Below are 19,879 nucleotides of genomic sequence, written 5' to 3'. Positions count from 1 at the left end.
CGTCAAGAATTTCATTGTATGCTTTAACGTTAAGATTTCCCTTCACTGGAACTAACGGGCCTAGCCCGAACCATGAAAAACAGCCCCAGACCATTATTCCTCCTCCACCAAACTTTACAGTTGGCACTATGCATTCGGGCAGGTAGCGTTCTCCTGGCATCCGCCAAACCCAGATTCGTCTGTCGGACTGCCAGATGGTGAAGCGTGATTCATCACTCCAGAGAATGCGTTTCTACTGCTCCAGAGTCCAATGGCGGTGAGCTTTACACCACTCCAGCCGATGCTTGGCATTGCGCATGGGGAGCTTAGGCTTGTGTGCGGCTGCTCGGCCATGGAAACCAATTTCATGAAGCTCCCGACGAACAGTTCTTATGCTGACGTTGCTTCCAGAGGCAGTTTGGAACTCGGTGAGTGTTGCATCCGAGGACAGACGATTTTTACGCGCTACGCGCTTCAGCACTCGGCAGTCCCGTTCTGTGACCTTGTGTGGCCTACCACATTCGCGGCTGAGCCGTTGTTGCTCCTAGATGTTTCCATTTCACAATAACAGCACTTACAGTTGACCGGGGCAGCTCTAGCAAGGCAGAGATTTGACGAACTGACTTGTTGGAAAGGTGGCATGCTATGACGGTGCCACGTTGAAAATCACTGAGCTCTTCAGTAAGACCACTCTATTGCCAATGTTTGTCTACGGAGATTGCATGGCTGTGTGCTCGATTTCATACACCTGTCAGCAACGGGTGTGGCTGAAATAGGCGAATCCACTAATTTGAAGGGGTGTCCACATACTTTTGTATATATGGTGTATCTAAAGGTCTATTTTTCCTGAGCACACTGTACATGTACAGTGGGAAAAAAAAGTATTTAGTCAGCCACCAATTGTGGAAGTTCTCCCACTTAAAAAGATGAGAGAGGCCTGTAATTTTCATCATAGGTACACGTCAACTATGACAGACAAATTGAGATTTTTTTTCTCCAGAAAATCACATTGTAGGATTTTTTAGGAATTTATTTGCAAAATATGGTGGAAAATAAATATTTGGTCACCTACAAACAAGCAAGATTTCTGGCTCTCACAGACCTGTAACTTCTTCTTTAAGAGGCTCCTCTGTCCCCCACTTGTTACCTGTATTAATGGCACCTGTTTGAACTTGTTATCAGTATAAAAGACACCTGTCCACAACCTCAAACAGTCACACTCCAAACTCCACTATGGCCAAGACCAAAGAGCTGTCAAAGGACACCAGAAACAAAATTGTAGACCTGCACCAGGCTGGGAAGACTGAATCTGCAATAGGTAAGCAGCTTGGTTTGAAGAAATCAACTGTGGGAGCAATTATTATAAAATGGAAGACATACAAGACCACTGATAATCTCCCTCGATCTGGGGCTCCACGCAAGATCTCACCCCGTGGGGTCAAAATGATCACAAGAACGGTGAGCAAAAATCCCAGAACCACACGGGGGGACCTAGTGAATGACCTGCAGAGAGCTGGGACCAAAGTAACAAAGCCTACCATCAGTAACACACTACACCGCCAGGGACTCAAATCCTGCAGTGCAAGACGTGTCCCCCTGCTTAAGCCAGTACATGTCCAGGCCCGTCTGAAGTTTGCTAGAGTGCATTTGGATGATCCAGAAGAGGATTGGGAGAATGTCATATGGTCAGATGAAACCAAAATATAACTTTTTGGTAAAAACTCAACTCGTCGTGTTTGGAGGACAAAGAATGCTGAGTTGCATCCAAAGAACACCATACCTACTGTGAAGGATGGGGGTGGAAACATCATGCTTTGGGGCTGTTTTTTCTGCAAAGGGACCAGGACGACTGATCCGTGTAAAGGAAAGAATGAATTGGGCCATGTATCGTGAGATTTTGAGTGAAAACCTCCTTCCATCAGCAAGGGCATTAAAGATGAAACGTGGCTGGGTCTTTCAGCATGACAATGATCCCAAACACACCGCCCGGGCAACTGAAGGAGTGGCTTCGTAAGAAGCATTTCAAGGTCCTGGAGTGGCCTAGCCAGTCTCCAGATCTCAACCCCATAGAAAATCTTTGGAGGGAGTTGAAAGTCTGTGTTGCCCAGCGACAGCCCCAAAACATCACAGCTCTAGAGGAGATCTGCATGGAGGAATGGGCCAAAATACCAGCAACAGTGTGTGAAAACCTTGTGAAGACTTACAGAAAACGTTTGACCTGTGTCATTGCCAACAAAGGGTATATAACAAAGTATTGAGAAACTTTTGTTATTGACCAAATACTTATTTTCCACCATAATTTGCAAATAAATTCATTAAAAATCCTACAATGTGATTTTCTGGATTTGTTTTCCTCACTTTGTCTGTCATAGTTGACGTGTACCTATGATGAAAATTACAGGCCTCTCTCATCTTTTTAAGTGGGAGAACTTGCACAATTGGTGGCTGACTAAATACTTTTCCCCCCACTGTATATGTGTGAGTACAGTATGTGTTGGAGAACCCTATCAACCCTATCTCTGGGTGACTGGAGGTAATGGGGTCTGCTGCTGTCATGTTCACGTGTGGCTGCATGACGTGTCCACATGGCTGCAGTCACAGTGTCTGCTCTACATGGGCCACCTCTGATAGTCATCGATGGGCCGTGGCGCGTTGGAATTTTCAGTCTTGCCACCGGCTGTTGTTATATGAAGTCGGTTACACTAATTTATTTTTTAGCTAGGCCATCTTTGTGTGTCTGTAGGTTCATTGGGTTTGTGGTTTCTGATATCTACTGCAAGGGAAAGACCAGGATAAAATCTCTATCAACTCTGAATCAAGTGCCAATAAAAGCAATTTTATATGTGTACAAGTATAACAAACTGGAACTATGAATGGAAATTATACAACAGCACCACTAGAAAGTTCTGTCATGATGTCATGCATACGGTTTTATATTATTACTAATTGCTTACTGAGCGAATAACATCATCTGTGATTCAAGCTCGCTCAATGGGCCTTTTAGTGTGCATTTGAACCCAGAAACGGGTTGGTTAGTCCGATGCGTGTTTTGATGGATGTCGTGCGACGCAGATGTTGGCATCATCCTCTACCTCAACGTCAGCAAAACAAAGGAGTTGATGGTTGACTTCAGGAAACATCAACGGAACTGCAGTAGAGAGAGCCAGCCGTTTTAAGTTCCTGGGCGTCCACATCACCGAGGACTTGACATGGACCAGCAATACCACCACTCTTGTCAAGAGGGTGCAACAGCGTCTCTACTTCCTAATGCAGCTGAAGAAATTCGGCATGCCATCACGGTCCTCTCCAAATACTACCGCTGCACCATCGATAGCGTCCTGACCGGTTGCATCAGGGGCTGGTACGGGAATGGATCCACGACCGCAAGGCCCTCCAGCATGTGGTGAAGACGGCCCAGTACATCACTGGGACCGTGTCCCCACCCATCCAGGACGTCTATTTGAAACATTGCCTGAGGAAGGCCCGCAGCATCATCAAGGACCCCACACACCCCAGCCACGAGCTGTTCACTCCCTTACCGTTGGGCAGACGGTATCCAAGCATGAGGTCTGATACCAACAGGCTCAGAGACAGTTTCTGTCTACAAGCCATCAGATTGCTGAACACTTGAACTGGAGTGACAACCTGCACTGACTCTCCGCACCTTAGCACACATGCACTCACTCACGCACGCACACACACATAGATATACACTGATCCACACACACACATGCTACACGCACGCACACACACACACACACACGCGACACACACATTCATGCTACACACACATCACAACTAAATACTGCACAATTTATACACTTGCCCCCCAATCCCCCCTTCCCCAAAACACGTGTAAATATTGGACTATAAATTGTTCCTTCCTGTATTATACTTATGCTCAAATGTTTTCTATTCTAATGAGCCATTTACTTTATGTTCGTATTGTTATCTTTTATTATTTCTTATTGTTGTTACATTGTCGAGAAGGAACCTGCAAGTAAGCATTTAGTTGGATGGTGTATACCATGTGTATCCCGTACATACGACTGATAAAACTTTAAACTTGTTCGTCAGCCATGTCATAATGTGGAGTGGCCCCTGGCGATGCTGTCTTATTGTCAGTGTGCATGGCCTCAAATCCTTTTAGTCCCGAGGTCATGCCCTGTCTGAAATGGCCATTGAGTTGGGGCTGAGGCATGAGCTGGGCTTAAGCAGAGCTCAGTGTGGAGGTCAGTGTCTCTCAGGCCTGGGACTGTAGTGTCAATAGGAGGCTATGGGAGTCTATGAGACGGCACATATTCTCAGGGTCAAGGGGGCTTGGGCACTTTGATCCTATAAATCGAAGGCCCATTGTTTTGTGCTTAACTAGGTCAGAGCTCAAGTGGTTGTGCAAAAACGTTTTGCTCTGCTGTAAGATTCAGCAATGCATGACTGAGGACACCTGACCAATCATGCTGTTCTGAGCCATGTGGCGACACAAAATTATTACAGTCTATGATCCAATTTAATGAAGAACAACAAATGGATCATTGATCAGATAGTGTCTTTGTAGTCATAGTTTGTAGTATATGTAGTCTACTCTGTAGCCTAACACAACAAACAGATAAAGACACTGTCTGACAGCGAGAGATAGAGCTGAGAGGGAGAGGGAGAGCTGAAAGGGAGAGAGAGCTGAGAGAGAGAGGTAGAGCTGGGAGAGAGATAGAGCTGGGAGAGAGAGAGAGCTGAGAGGGAGAGCGAGAGGGAGAGAGAGCTGGGGAGAGGGAAAGCAGAAGGTGTTGAAACGCTATTGATTTTGAGATGTGACTCCCATGTGTCATTTTCTGTTTTGCTGCACCAATCAATGTAGCTAATGTATGACTGCCTGTCTTTGTTTCAAAGAGCCCTACTAGCACACCTGCGATCAGAGCCGGGCTGGCAGTGTTGTCAGTTTCAATGTCTGGTTGCAGCATTGGTCTTGTTCCCACTCTGGTGGCCTAACAACTTAACTGTGGTGGTCTCAGCTGCAGTCTGCAGTGTCGGCGCCTCAGCCTGCTTGCAGAACATAACTTTCAGTCCTCAGTCAGTCTCAGCATGAATTCCTAGCCCGCTCACCTCTCTCTCTTTCTCAGTATGAGCAAGCCAGGGGAGGGTGGGAGAGGACAGATTAAAAGTAAGTTATTTGAAGTGAGACACGAACTGAAAAAAATGTAATATTGCATTTACATGAAAGTAAGCTTATCAGGGGTTTCACCTTGAATCGGCTGAGTATTTTCAGCCTGGGTTCATCATTCTGGCACTGACGGAGGAGGAGAGATATGTCTGTATCTTCACTTTAAACTGTGTCATTATGAATCTGGATTCACACTTTTTGAATCTTTCGTCATGACATGGGTTGCTCCAGTCATCCAGGGATCTGAAACGTATATATGGCAGAGGAAACGCACAACTCCCTCCCACAAACAAACAGTGACTGAAATATAAACTGAAATAGCCTATACATTTGTATTCGATCCCAATGTCACAGTTTACAGGACTACTGGAACGGTTAAGATGCTGTGATTTCTTGAACGGTTCAGGAATCTTGTTATTTCTTGCAATTAGAAAACCAACTGGCACGCTCCTAAATGATGCTTTTTAACATTGAAAGGACTTTCTTTGATGTTTTGAAGATGAGGCAAGTCTACATTATCAGTTACTCTCTCAGGACTTTTGTTACTGAACAGTCCTTTGCCAAGCCTAGACAGCCAGACTCGCACATGTTCAACCATCCTATGTACACCCAGACATGCATGGTCATTACTTCAGTCTCTTTTCCCACGTTAGGGGCTCTCTTGGGATGTGTTGAAGGCACACAGAGGCCCCCTGTGGCTCCCTTATCTCTCAGACATAGGGCCGTCTCAAAGCAGCCCAGACGCACGACTGCTTGTGCTGCTTGAACCCAAGGCAGAGGCAGGGAATAGATCCGTCAACATAAAGCACGTATTGTTAATGGCATGCAGTGGAGTTAATGGTTTATTTGCCACTTCTTTACAATTAATAGCAAAGAATGATGCACCCTCACTACTCTCACTGAGACTGATTTAGTGTCGTTTTCTCATTAATCTTCAGACGTTATCCGTTGGGTGATCTGTTCATCAACACTAATAAACAACTTTGAAGGGGAAATTGCAGATGGGTTTTTCCCAGTATTGAACTGAGTCATATTAAGATGTGAACGTGGTGAAACTCGTACCAACACATCACAAAACACAGTTTGTTAGATCATCATTTCAAAGGTCAGAGGGTTTTCTTCCAGTTGACGGAGCACCTCCATTGTTGTCAGACCCTCACAAAGTTTAAGCCTCCACGAGGGAGATCGACTGAGCCGGCACAAGGAGCTAACCCAAATATTGCAGTGAGTCTTCCCTCTGTAGCTTGCTGCCTCTGTGCGAGTGCCCCCCCCCCCCACCTCACTATTGTCATTGTGCATGGCTGAGGGCTGACTCAGCAATTGTGCCGCGACGAGGCAGGATGACTCACTACTGGAAGTCAACACCATATCCCCTTTGACACACTTAACATGCACAGCCCTACCTTCCAGGGTTCTGCTGGAAACCCACCAACATACTTTCCCTAACTAGCTCTGTTATTAGTCAGTAATGGAGCCAACAGTTATTGACATTCAGAATCACACAGGCACATTCCTGTAATACAGAAGCGTGAGAGTGGTGCACTCTTGGGGTTATGATTGATGGTTTGTTCTTGAGGGGAACGATATCTTTTAATATAATAAGGAATGCCTCTGAAACGAGTAGAATTGAGCTGATGGTCTGGAGGAGACCAACATTGCAGACACTTTCATGAATGGTCAGTGTCTAGCCAGTCACACCCTCGTCACTCTCTTTCTAAATCTGGTCGCCTTTTCTCCAGTATTGTGCCTCTTTGTAGGTGGAGTTGGCCGGAAGTGTGGTTGGAAGGCCTTTTTGGTACTAGCGAAATGCATTTTTCTAATTCTTGGCAATCTGCTGTTTTAGTATTCTACTACCATTAGCATTGAAACGAGAGAGTGAAAAGAGGAGGGAGGGACAGAGAGATTTTGTTCAATTTTAATCCAGAGCCTCTGGCGATTGCTGCAGTTACAGTTCAGGATGGGGTGGGGAGGGAGGGAGGGAGGGATTATTGTCATGAAAGCTTAGAAAGGCATAAATTCAGAGCTTAATAACTTCTCCATTGCACTTGCCTGGATAAAGAGAATATGAAAAAAAAATAAAAAATCTTCATAATACCGTACCTACAATATTCACAATGCAAAATAGAACAAGGCTATACCAACCTTCCTGATGGCAAAGTTGATCAATTCTGGCAGAAGTCATTTGAAAGTTCCACTGCTTAGATTTATTTCATTAACTGTAAGAACACTTTTTCCACTCGTTGTTTGCTTGGGTTGGGACACATGCTTGGCACAAAGTGTGACCATGGCGACATTGTACATCTGACCACAACTCCACCATTCTCTCATCCGCTAGAAAGACCAACCCCCAAACCCCTCCCAATTCCTCTCTCCTTGAAAAAAGATTGGCAAAGAAATTACATTCTCTGTTTAAGACATAATAAAAATGGTATCCGAGCAACGAGCAGGAATAAAAGCACATCTCCCTGGGCTCTGCAATAACAAAATGATTAAATTACTGCATAAATACAGCTGTGAAGGCCATGTCTTTCCTCTCTGTGTGCAGGGCTCTAGACTTATTTCTGGCCACTGACTCCAGTAGCCACCAGTATATCCCTTAAAAAAAGGAAGAAAAAAAACATGTCAAATTTGCATTTTCACATGGGGCTGGGCGATATGGCCTAAAACTCATATCTCTATTTTTTTCAAACTTATGGGCGATAAAAATGTAAATAAATGTTTTCTCAAAATAAACGTTGTTTGTACAATTAAATGTCAAATACACTGCATTTAAAACAGTCAGCAATAATCAAATGAATTCAGAGCTTGTGAAATTATACCTAGGCTGAATATATACCTTCCACAACCATAAGACCCACTAATAATTTAATTATTTTATCAAGATAGTTCTACCAGTTCTTTTTGCAATAATCACTGCTCTGGCTTTCAGGTCTGGCTATAAATGCCCTTTTTGTAAAATGTTTTACCAGAACCATGCATAATGCACATTCACTAATAATATAGCAGGCATTATAGAACATTTGCACCGGTTTCATCAACAATCTCTCAAGCACAAGCCCACGTGCTAGTGAGTAGCCAGCTAATATTTATATTTCAAGTTCAGCCAACTTGGATGTAGGTATAATTTCACAAGGTCTGAATTCAGCTAACATGGCAAAGCAGTTTAATTGTTATGAACACAACCTTCTGTCTGTCTCCAACTCTTTGAACAGCATGCTAGCCTGTCCACTTTGTTCAGATGTTGAAATCAAGTGGCCTACCTTCGTTCTCAGAATGAGAACGAGTTGCCAATTTCTTATATAATTGTTTTATGCTTATTGCACATTTATAAAACAGACTAAACAGCTAGTATAGCAATCTTTATTTGACTAAAATGCTGCTGCCGATACGTGGTACTGTAATGCGCGCTCGACAATGTCTCCATGTGTTTCGGTTTCCAAATTACCGATTCTGTTGGACCAAACCTCAAATGCAAATAGCAAGTTGAAACCATTTGTCAGAGAGGAAGAAGTGATCTCATCGTTGTTGTTGTTGAGTGGTAGTGGGAGGGGCTTGGGTGAAAGGCGAAGCGAGAGGTTTCACTCTCGCCAAAATCTGTCCAAAATAAGCCCAATTCATTTCTATGTGCTTATTTTAAACCTAAGCTTGCCTTCCCGCCTTTGGGACAACGACTCCCATTGTTAGGGCGGAGACATGAGCATCTCATCGTTATATACAGATCTCTGGTGTAAATGGGAAGGTGCACAGCACCGAAGGAAGGAACGAGACGAGACCGAAAAGACATGAGAACAAGCAGACATATAGTGCATTCGGAAAGTATTCAGACCCATTGACTTTTTTGTTACGTTACAGCCTTATTCTAAAACGTATGAAATAAAAAACATTCCTCATCAATCTACACACAATACCCCATAATGACAAGCAAAAACAGGTTTTTAGAATTTTTAGCACAGTTATTAAAAATAAAAAACATAAGTATTCAGACCCTTTGCTATGAGACTCGAAATTGAGCTCAGGTGTATCCTGTTCCCATTGATCATCCTTGAGATGTTTCTACAACTTGGAGTCCACCTGTGGGAAATTATATTGATTGGACATGCTTTGGAAAGGCACAAAGCTGTCCATATAAGGTCCCACAGTTGACAGGGCATGTCAGACATTGAAGGTCCCCAAGAACACAGTGGCCTCCATCATTCTTAAATGGAAGAAATTTGGAACCACCAAGACTTCCTAGAGCTGGCCGCCCGGCCAAACTGAGCAATCGGGGTAGAATGGCCTTGGTCAGGGAGGTGACAAAGAACCCGATGGTCACTTTGACAGAGCTGCAGAGTTCCTCTGTGGAGATGGGAGAACCTTCCAGAAGGACAACCATCTCTGCAGCACTCCACCAATCAGGCCTTTATGGTAGAGTGGCCAGACGGAAGCCACTCCTCAGTAAAAGGCACATGACAGCACGCTTGTAAAAGGCACATGACAGCACGCTTGGAGTTTGCCAAAAGGCACCTAAAGGACTCTCAGACCATGAGAAACAAGATTCTCTGGTCTGATGAAATCAAGATTGTACTCTTTGGCCTGAATGCCAAGCGTCATGTCTTGAGGAAAGCTGGCACCATCCCTACGGTAAAGCGTGGTGGCAGCATCATGCTGTGGGGATGTTTTTCAGCGGCAGGGACTGGGAGACTAGTCAGGATCGAGGCAAAGATGAATGGAGCAAAGTACAGAGAGATCCTTGATGAAAACCTGCTCCAGAGCACTCAGGACCTCAGACTGGGGCAAAGGTTCACCTTCCAACAGGACAACGACCCTAAGCACACAGACAAGACTATGCAGGCATGGCTTCGGGACAAGTCTCTGAATGACCTTGAGTGGCCCAGCCAGAGTCCGGATTTGAACCCGCTCGAACATCTCTGGCGAGACCTGAAAATAACTGTGCAGCGACGCTACCCATCCAACCTGACAGTGCTTGAGAGGATCTGCAGAGAAGAATGGGAGAAACTCCCCAAATACAGGTGTGCCAAGCTTGTAGCGTCATACCCAAGGAGACTTGAGGCTGTAATCGCTGGCAAAGGTGCTTCAACAAAGTACTGATTAAGGGGTCTGAATACTTATGTAAATGTGATATTTCAGTTAATTTTTATATGTGCAAAAATGTCTAAAAACCTGTTTTTGCTTTGTCATTACAGGGTATTGTGTGTAGATTGATCAGGAAAAAAATCGATTTAATCAATTTTAGAATAAGGCTGTAACGTAAGAAAATGTGGAAAAAGTAAAGGGGTCTGAATACTTTCTGAATGCACTGTATGTGTATATATACAGTGTATATGTATGTGTGTATATACAGTACCAGTCAGAAGTTTGGACACACCTACTCATTCAAGGGTTTTCTTTATTTTTACTATTTTCTATATTATAGAATAATAGTGAAGACATCAAAACTATGAAATAACACATATGGAATCATGTAGTAACCAAAATAGTGTTAAACAAATCAAAATGTATTTTATATTTGAGATTCTTCAAAGTAGCCACCCTTTGCCTTGATGACAGCTTTGCACACTCTTGGTATTCTCTCAACCAGCTTCATGAGGAAAGCTTTTCCAACAGTCTTGAAGGAGTTCCCACATATGCTGAGCACTTGTTGGCTGCTTTTCCTTCACTCTGCGGTCCAACTCATCCCAAACCATCTCAATTGGGTTGAGGTCGGGGGATTGTGGAGGCCAGGTCATCTGATGCAGCACTCCATCACGCTCCTTCTTGGTCAAATAGCCCTTACACAGCCTGGAGGTGTGTTGGGTCATTGTCCTGTTGAAAAACAAATGATAGCTCAAACCAGATGGGATGGCATATCGCTGCAGAATGCTGTGGTAGCCATGCTGGTTATGTGTGCCTTGAATTCTAAATAAATCACTGACAGTGTCACCAGCAAAGCACCCCCACACCATCACACCTCCTCCTCCATGCTTCATGGTGGGAACCACACATGCGGAGATCATCCGTTCACCTACTCTGCGTCTCACAAAGACACAGCGGTTGGAACCAAAAATCTCAAATTTGGACTCATCAGACCAAAGGACAGATTTCCACCGGTCTAATGTCCATTGCTCGTGTTTCTTGGCCCAAGCAAGTTTTCTTATTGGTGTCTTTTAGTAGTGGTTTCTTTGCAGCAATTCGACCATGAAGGCCTGATTCATGCAGTCTCCTCTGAAAAGTTGATGTTGAGATGTGTCTGTTACTTGAACTCTGAAGCATTTATTTGGGCTGCAATCTGAGGTGCAGTTAACTCTAATGAACGTATCCTCTACAGCAGAGGTAACTCTGTGTCTTCCTTTCCTGTGGTGGTCCTCATGAGAGCCAGTTTCATCATAGCGCTTGATGGATTTTGAGATTGCACTTGAAGAAATATTCAAAGTTCTTGACATTTTCCTTGTTGACTGACCATCTTAAATGATGGACTGCCGTTTCTCTTTGCTTATTTGAGCTGTTCTTGCCATAATATGGACTTGGTATTTTACCAAATAGGGCTATCTTCTGTATACCCCCCCCTTGTGTACAAAGCTGTCATCAAGGCAAAGGGTGGCTATTTTGAAGAATCTCAAATATAAAATATATTTTGATTTGTTTAACACTTTTTTTAGGTTACTACATGGTTCCATGTGTGTTGTTTCATAGTTGTGATGTCTTCACTACTTAGAAAATTGTAAAAAATAAAGAAAAACCCTTGAATGAGTAGGTGTTCTAAATCTTTTGACCGGTAGTGTATGTATATATATTTTTTACTTCTCTAGGGATATAATTATTGTTTGGATAACCTTATTTACTATTATGTATTTTTTCACTGTTTATGTGATGCGCACTGCAGAGAACACCGGAAGAAGAATTATCAATGAATTATCACAGTGAATTATTGTAATGTTTGTTTGTGCCAACTGGCAATTTGACACGAAAATAAAATGTCATTCATTCCTACAGAATAATACGAAATGCTCTGAGACCAGGTTGAACTGTCATACCCCATCAGAACTCAAAATATAGGCTTGTTTTACTCCAATGTTTGTAAACAAAGTAAGTGTAAACAGCAACTGTATATCCTAAAAACATGGTTACAACTATAATTTTGATATCATGGATAGTCAGGTCCTTGCCTCCATAGCATTGTCTATGGATTTGAGAGTGGTTGCATTTCTCAAGCCCCATCCCTCAGCTTTTTACTGAAACTGTGGCTTTGTTAATGTTTCAATTAAGGATTGCCACTTGAAACACCTTTTAATAGAGTAATAGTGTTATTATATGGTGCAATCCTCTAGTGCGGCAGTCCCAAACTGGGGTACGCTTACCCCCAGGGATATGCGCAGTACCGTCGGGGGTATGCCAAATAAAAGTGTGATTCACATTTTCAAACAGTCCATTTAGATTTTCCAACGGGGCTATACATTTGGGTGATGTTTTTTTTCTCGCCTGAGTAGCCTCATTTCACTGCCAAAAATACAATTAAACCATCTAGTGTTCAGCTAAATAACAACACAATGGCAAATACAGGTAGCCTAGTCAAATAATTAACATCCAATCACATTAACCGTTACTCTCTTGGGAATTCCACTAACAGTCCGTATGTAGCCAAACGTAGGTGCTACTCATTCCGTTTTGCTCGAAAATGAGTAACAAAAGTAAGTCCATAGAGACACATACCAGCTCTACTGGTAGTACTGCTACTACCAGCAGTACTACACCTGCACCTGTAGACGACACAAGTTGTTCTGCTTCCACGAGCACATCCAATGCTAGCATCAGTAATTCTACATTTGTTGCTAGCCCAGCTAGCATGGACACTGACAGTTGTTTGTCTGATGCAGCCGAAGAGTTACTGCCCCCTTACCCGGGAAAGCACCGAACAACAGACAGGGACGTTGGACCATCGAAGAGGCGCAAATATGATGAGACCTACATTGATTTGGGGTTCACTTATATTGGAAGTAGTGCCTTTCCTCAGCCACAGTGTGTTATATGTGCAAAATCTCACAACTCGATGAAACCTTCACTCTTGCGCAGACATTTAGAAACGAAACATGCCAATTTGAAAAATAAGCCACAGGAGTTGTTTGAGGGAGAAATAAGACTACTTTCGTGTAGTAAGACATGTATAAAAGCAACAGATACCATTAATAAGAAGGGGCTAGATACATCTTATATGATGAGCTACCGAGTGGCTAGGACAGGCAAGCCCCATACTATTGTGGAGGACTTAATTCTTCATGCTGCCGCGGATATGGCTGGGACAATGCTGGGGGAAAAGGCCCAAAAACTATACAGACAATTCCTTCATCAAACAACACTGTTTCACAACGCATCAGTGACATGGCAGGAGATGTTTTGAAACAATTACTGCTTCGCATACAAGCCAGTGAATTCTATGCGTTACAGCTGGATTAGTCAATAGACATGGCGGGCCTGGCACAGCTCCTGGTATATGTCTGTTACGTTTATGGGGGGTCAATTAAGGAATACATCCTCTTCTGCAAACCACTGGAAATCAGGACAACAGGAGAGGATATTTTTTAAAGTACTGGACAGCTTTGTGACATCAAATGGACTTTGGTGGTCAAGATGTGTTTGTATCTGTACTGATGGCGCAAAAGCCATGACAGGGAGACATAGTAGAGTGGTAACGCGTGTGCAAGCAGTTGCTCCCGACGCCACTTGGGTACACTGCAGCATCCACCGAGAGGCTCTTGCTGCCAAAGGAATGCCTGACAGCTTGAAAGACATTTTGGACACTACAGTGAAAATGGTAAACTTTGTTAAAGCAAGGCCCCTGAACTCTCGTGTATTTTCTGCATTATGCAATGATATGGGCAACGACCATGTAACGCTTTTACAACATACAGAAGTGCGCTGGTTATCAAGGGGCAAAGTATTGACACGTTTTTTTAAATTGAGAGACAAGTTTAAAGTTTTCTTTACTGACCATAATTTTCACTTGTCTGACCGCTTGCATGATGACGAGTTTCTCACACGACTGGCCTATCTGGGTGATGTTTTTTCTCGCCTGAATGATCTGAATCTAGGATTACAGGGACTCTCCGCAACTATATTCAATGTGCGGGACAACATTGAGGCTATGATTAAGAAGTTGGAGCTCTTCTCTGTCTGCATTAACAAGGACAACACACAGGTATTTCCATCATTGTATGATTTTTGGTGTGCAAATGAACTCAAGCTTACGGACAATGTCAAATGTGATATAGCGAAGCGCCTGAGTGAGCTGGGTGCGCAATTACGCAGGTACTTCCCGAAACGGACGACACAAACAACTGGATTTGTTATCCCTTTCATGCCCTGCCTCCAGTCCACTTACCGATATCTGAACAAGAGAGCCTCATCGAAATTGCAACAAGTGGTTCTGTGAAAATTGAATTTAATCAGAAGCCACTGCCAGATTTCTGGATAGGGCTGCGCTCAGAGTATCCTGCCTTGGCAAATCGCGCTGTTAAGACACTGATGCCCTTTGCAACCACGTATCTATGTGAGAGTGGATTCTCAGACCTCAGTAGCATGAAAACTAAATACAGGCACAGGCTGTGTGTGGAAAATGATTTAAGACCGAGACTCTCTCTAATACAACCCAACATTGCAGTGTTATGTGCGTCCTTTCAAGCAAACCCTTCTCATTAACCTGTGGTGAGTTGTTCACAATTTTTGATGAACAAATAAGGTTTTATATGTAAGATGGCTACATAAAGAGCAAAATATTGATTATTATTATTTGTGCCCTGGTCCTATAAGAGCTCTTTGTCACTTCCCACGAGCCGGGTTGTGACAAAAACTCACACACTCATTCTTATGTTTAATAAATGTATCGTATAGTGTGTGTGTGTGGCAGGCTTACAATGATGGCAAAAAACAACATTTGAGAGTGCGCTGACCCTGGTGCTAGAGGGGGTACGCAGCTGGAGGTTGAATGTTTGAAGGGGTACAGGACTATAATACGTTTGGGAACCACTGCTCTAGTGAGGGAGTTACTTTTGCGTCGTTAATATCAAGCAAAACTCGAGAACAGTCGAGAACAAAATTATATGTATTGCATACAAAAATAATGATATTGATAGCAAAACAAAATTTTGCCAGGAAATAATTTCTAAATGCGAGAACAAATGAATTATAAATGGATGCAAATGTTTTTTCTTCTGTGAAATACATTTTATGTTTTGGCACGTTCATTCAAGCAACATAGCACCATTCATCCCACTGCTGGATTGCCTCTGAAGCTAAGCAGGGTTGGTCCTGGTCTGTCTCTGGATGGGAGACCAAATGTAGCTGGAAGTGGTCAAAAATAAACGTGTGAAAAATAAGTGTCACATGAAAAATTTACATGTGAAACATCACTCGTCTGAAAACCACGTGTCTGGCTCGTGAATAATAAAAGAAATACATTCACATTTTTCAGATGTGATTTGTTCACACGTGTCCGAAAACCAAGTTTTTTCACATCTGATTTTTTTCATATGTTTTTCTTTGTTTTTGTAAGGGATACCATTGAATGGCCAGACTGAGCTAGGTGCACAGGGCAGATCTCTCAGCAGGCCTCTGTGCTGAGCTGCCATCAGACCCAGGCTCCGATCAAAGATCTGCAGTCGGTTTGCCATAGGGATCTCATTCATCACTTCTGTTTATCAATAACAATCTCATCGTCAGAGCGTAAAATAAAAATATAAACAGATCTGAAGTCAAGGCAACCTTTTGATTTTGATTGTAGGAAAATCAGAGCAATATGGAAAGGCAAGAGGAGAGAGAGGGCCTGCTTCTCAACCCCTTCCCTCTGCACAGCTTTTTCATCCTCGTGTTTACTGTAGTAAAAACGCAATAAGGCAACACTTGTTTCGCAGCTAGGTTAATGGGTACATTTAAATGAAGGCGTCTGTTTGGTCTCAGATCTCTATTCACCTGTGTATTGGGGTGGGGTTGGGCTGGAGAGACGCTAGAGCGCAGGTGAAAGAGGGACAGGTTTGTGTGGCTAAAGACTACCATTAGGGGCCTGTAAAAGTCTGGTTTGCACAGATGGAGGCTATAGCTAGGGGGTATGTGGATGGAAGGAGCTAAGAAAACATAAGGACATCATAAAAGTGGAGGCAGGGATAAGTGGAAAAGAGGGACCTACCTTAAAGTTTGGAGTTCACTCTAAACGTCATGGAAATATTTCAAAAATATGAACTAACCTCAGTGAAAGCCTAATTAGTGTTTACTTTTGCCGCAGGAATGGTTGGTGGAGATTCCAGCTCAATGTGTTTAATGAGAGCAGCTACATGGGCCAGGCAGGGGAACATCCATGGTTAGGAGTCTTTTATTTCTGGGCTAGACTGTTAAATAGGCCCCCATTTGAGAAGTATAGCACACATTGAAAATGGATTTGGCCTTGGCCTCAAACTGTTACAATGTCTTCAGGCTTTCCCCCGTAAACGTTTTGTGGTGTTATCATTTGGCTAAAACACATATGATTTATGAATGCCTGAAATGGAAGCTAACCTCTCTTCATTTTGACTGGAGAGCTGCAGCTCTACTTGAAACGTTCAGTTCAAAAACCAAACGTTATGTAGACGTTATATAGACGCACTGAGAGATTGCTGTACCCATGGCAGTGTTGAATTGCCTTCTCTTTTTGGACATTCATAAAGCCCTCATCAGATTGTCTGTCTTGTTTCCAGGCCTCTGGTTTCTATCAGGAGAGTTTCTCTCTGCTCTCTTTGTTAGCTTTGGAAGGTTTACACCGTAACTCTATCACTTCTCTTCCGCCCCTGATTGGAGATGTGGGTATGTGTGCTGTGCATTCAACAAGCCAAGACAAGGGACTCTGAACCCCAAAATTACAGCTGACTGTTTTCTTTGAACCCTGTTCAGATATAAAGTTGACATAAGCGGACATGAAAACACAATTTGCCCTGCTGTTACTGTTTAAAATAGAAGGTATACATCTGGTTTCCTCTTCTCAGTGGAGTCACTGCTTTCAATATATTGGTTTTTACAACTGTCCCGAATAGGAATACAATTAAGCCAGACTGAATAAACCTGAGTAAAGGATGTCACCACAGATGTTTTATTACGATTAAACTTAAAAAAGCATAAACCTTATCATACAGAATGCCCTCAAGGACATGATGCATATTTTATTTAATGCAAACAGTAGTGTTACTTTTCAAGAACAAAGGAAAGAATACACTGGCCATCCCGGATCAAATGAAACATCAGTGTGGGAGGGATGTTTAAAAAAAAAATAATATTTATCTGAAACCGATGTCGTCCGCTTGGAGCAGGCAGCCATGGTTGGGACAGCTGGAAGCACTTAAAATGTTGTGCTGCTGAGAGCAGTGCTGCAGACTGTTTATTGCATGAGATCTGCAGAGTGCAACAGTCATGTCCAATTATGCTCCCTGGGCCGGCTCCTAGGGCCTGTATTGGCTCTCTGAAGCACCTTCACACTCCGCTTTGCTCCAACCTCTGTGTGTGGACACCAAGCAGCCCATAGAGACTCCATTAATCAACATATTAACCCTTTGAGGAAAGAGATTCTAGAATGTTCTATTTGGAATTGTACAGTTCTACGAAAGAGATGATCACTGGATAGTTGATATTGGGACATTTGTATTCCACAAAGCGTTAAACCTCTTAGACACAGGGGCAAACATACAAAGCCAAAAGGGCAGCATGGAAAATGGCTTGTACCGATTTGAACACTGTACTACTCGCAATACATCTTTAACTCTGCTTATATGTGCACATTTCATTTTATTATATTTGGATAGATGACCTCTGCACACAATCACTCCAAATGAATTGGCCTTCATGTGCAAGCACAAGCACAAACACATACAATGAGGGAAAATATTATATGATCCCCTGCTGATTTTGTACGTTTGCCCACTGACAAAGAAATGATCAGTCTATGATTTTAATGGTAGGTTTATTTGAACAGTGAGAGACAGAATAACAACAACAAAAAATCCAGAAAACGCATGTCAAAAATGTTATAAATTGATTTGCATTTTAATGAGGGAAATAAGTATTTGACCCCTCTGCAAAACATGACTTAGTACTTGGTGGCAAAACCCTTGTTGGCAATCACAGAGGTCAGACGTTTCTTGTAGTTGGCCACCAGGTTTGCACACATCTCAGGAGGGATTTTGTCCCACTCCTCTTTGCAGATCTTCTCCAAGTCATTAAGGTTTCGAGGCTGACGTTTGGTAACTCGAACCTTCAGCTCCCTCCACAGATTTTCTATGGGATTAAGGTCTGGAGACTGGCTAGGCCACTCCAGGACCTTAATGTGCTTCCTCTTGAGCCACTCCTTTGTTGCCTTGGCTGTGTGTTTTGGGTCATTGTCATGCTGGAATACCCATCCATGACCCATTTTCAATGCCCTGGCTGAGGGAAGGAGGTTCTCACCCAAGATTTGACGGTACATGGCCCCGTCCATCGTCCCTTTGATGCAGTGAAGTTGTCCTGTCCCCTTAGCAGAAAAACACCCCCAAAGCATAATGTTTCCACCTCCATGTTTGATGGTGATGGTGTTCTTGGGGTCATAGGCAGCATTCCTCCTCCTCCAAACACGGCGAGTTGAGTTGATGCCAAAGAGCTCGATTTTGGTCTCATCTGACCACAACACTTTCACCCAGTTCTCCTCTGAATCATTCAGATGTTCATTGGCAAACTTCAGACGGGCATGTATATGTGCTTTCTTGAGCACGGGGACCTTGCGGGCGCTGCAGGATTTCAGTCCTTCACGGCGTAGTGTGTTAATTGTTTTCTTGGTGACTATGGTCCCAGCTGCCTTGAGATCATTGACAAGATCCTCCCGTGTAGTTCTGGGCTGATTCTTCACCGTTCTCATGATCATTGCAACTCCACGAGGTGAGATCTTGCATGGAGCCCCAGGCCGAGGGAGACTGACAGTTATTTTGTGTTTCTTCCATTTGCGAATAATTGCACCAACTGTTGTCACCTTCTCACCAAGCTGCTTGGTGATGGTCTTTTAGCCCATTCCATCCTTTGTAGGTCTACAATCTTGTCCCTGACATCCTTGGAGAGCTCTTTGGTCTTGGCCATGGTGGAGAGTTTGGAATCTGATTGATTGATTGCTTCTGTGGACAGGTGTGTTTTATACAGCTAACAAGCTGAGATTAGGAGCACTAATCTCAGCTCGTTACTTGTATAAAAGACACCTGAGAGCCAGAAATCTTTCTGATTGAGAGGGGGTCAAATACTTATTTTCCTCATTAAAATGCAAATCAATTTATAACCTTTTTGACATGCTTTTTTCTGGATTTTGTTGTTGTTATTCTGTCTCTCACTGTTCAAATAACCCTACCATTAAAATTATAGACTGATCATTTCTTTGTCAGTGGGCAAAAGTACAAAATCAGCAGGGGATCAAATACTTTTTTCCCTCACTGTACATAAACATGCATGCATTTATAGCCTATGTGCTCACAAACAACCTTTGTCTATACATTGTTTGGCTCAACCTGCATACGTGCAAACACAAACACGCAGGCACCATGCCTATATTTAATACCATATAGTTTTGCATATTATATGTGCAAATGGTCTCAGGATGGTTTTTATATGGCAGGCTGGTGCATATGGCCTTTTTGCTCTGTGAAAATATGGAAGTAATTAGAGATACCAAGAGAACATTGCTCAACGGTTGTGTTCTAAACAGCAAAGCAACTGGCTTGTGAGGTGCCCCAAAGGCACGCA

The 19,879-nt window shown here is 43.2% G+C and overlaps 1 protein-coding gene across 3 annotated transcripts in view; it reads left to right on the top strand.

Moving 5' to 3' along the window:
• LOC121533449 (nuclear factor 1 C-type-like) overlaps positions 1 to 19,879 on the top strand; it is a 110,137-nt gene that overhangs the window by 15,680 nt on the left and 74,578 nt on the right. The gene's annotated exons all lie outside the window — the stretch shown is intronic.

This window comes from Coregonus clupeaformis, chromosome 20 (genome assembly GCF_020615455.1).
Source record: "Coregonus clupeaformis isolate EN_2021a chromosome 20, ASM2061545v1, whole genome shotgun sequence".
In the NCBI taxonomy this organism is placed as follows: Eukaryota; Metazoa; Chordata; class Actinopteri; order Salmoniformes; family Salmonidae; genus Coregonus; species Coregonus clupeaformis.
The sequence above is the reverse complement of the archived record's forward strand: the minus strand, read 5'-3'. Positions and strand labels throughout refer to the sequence as shown.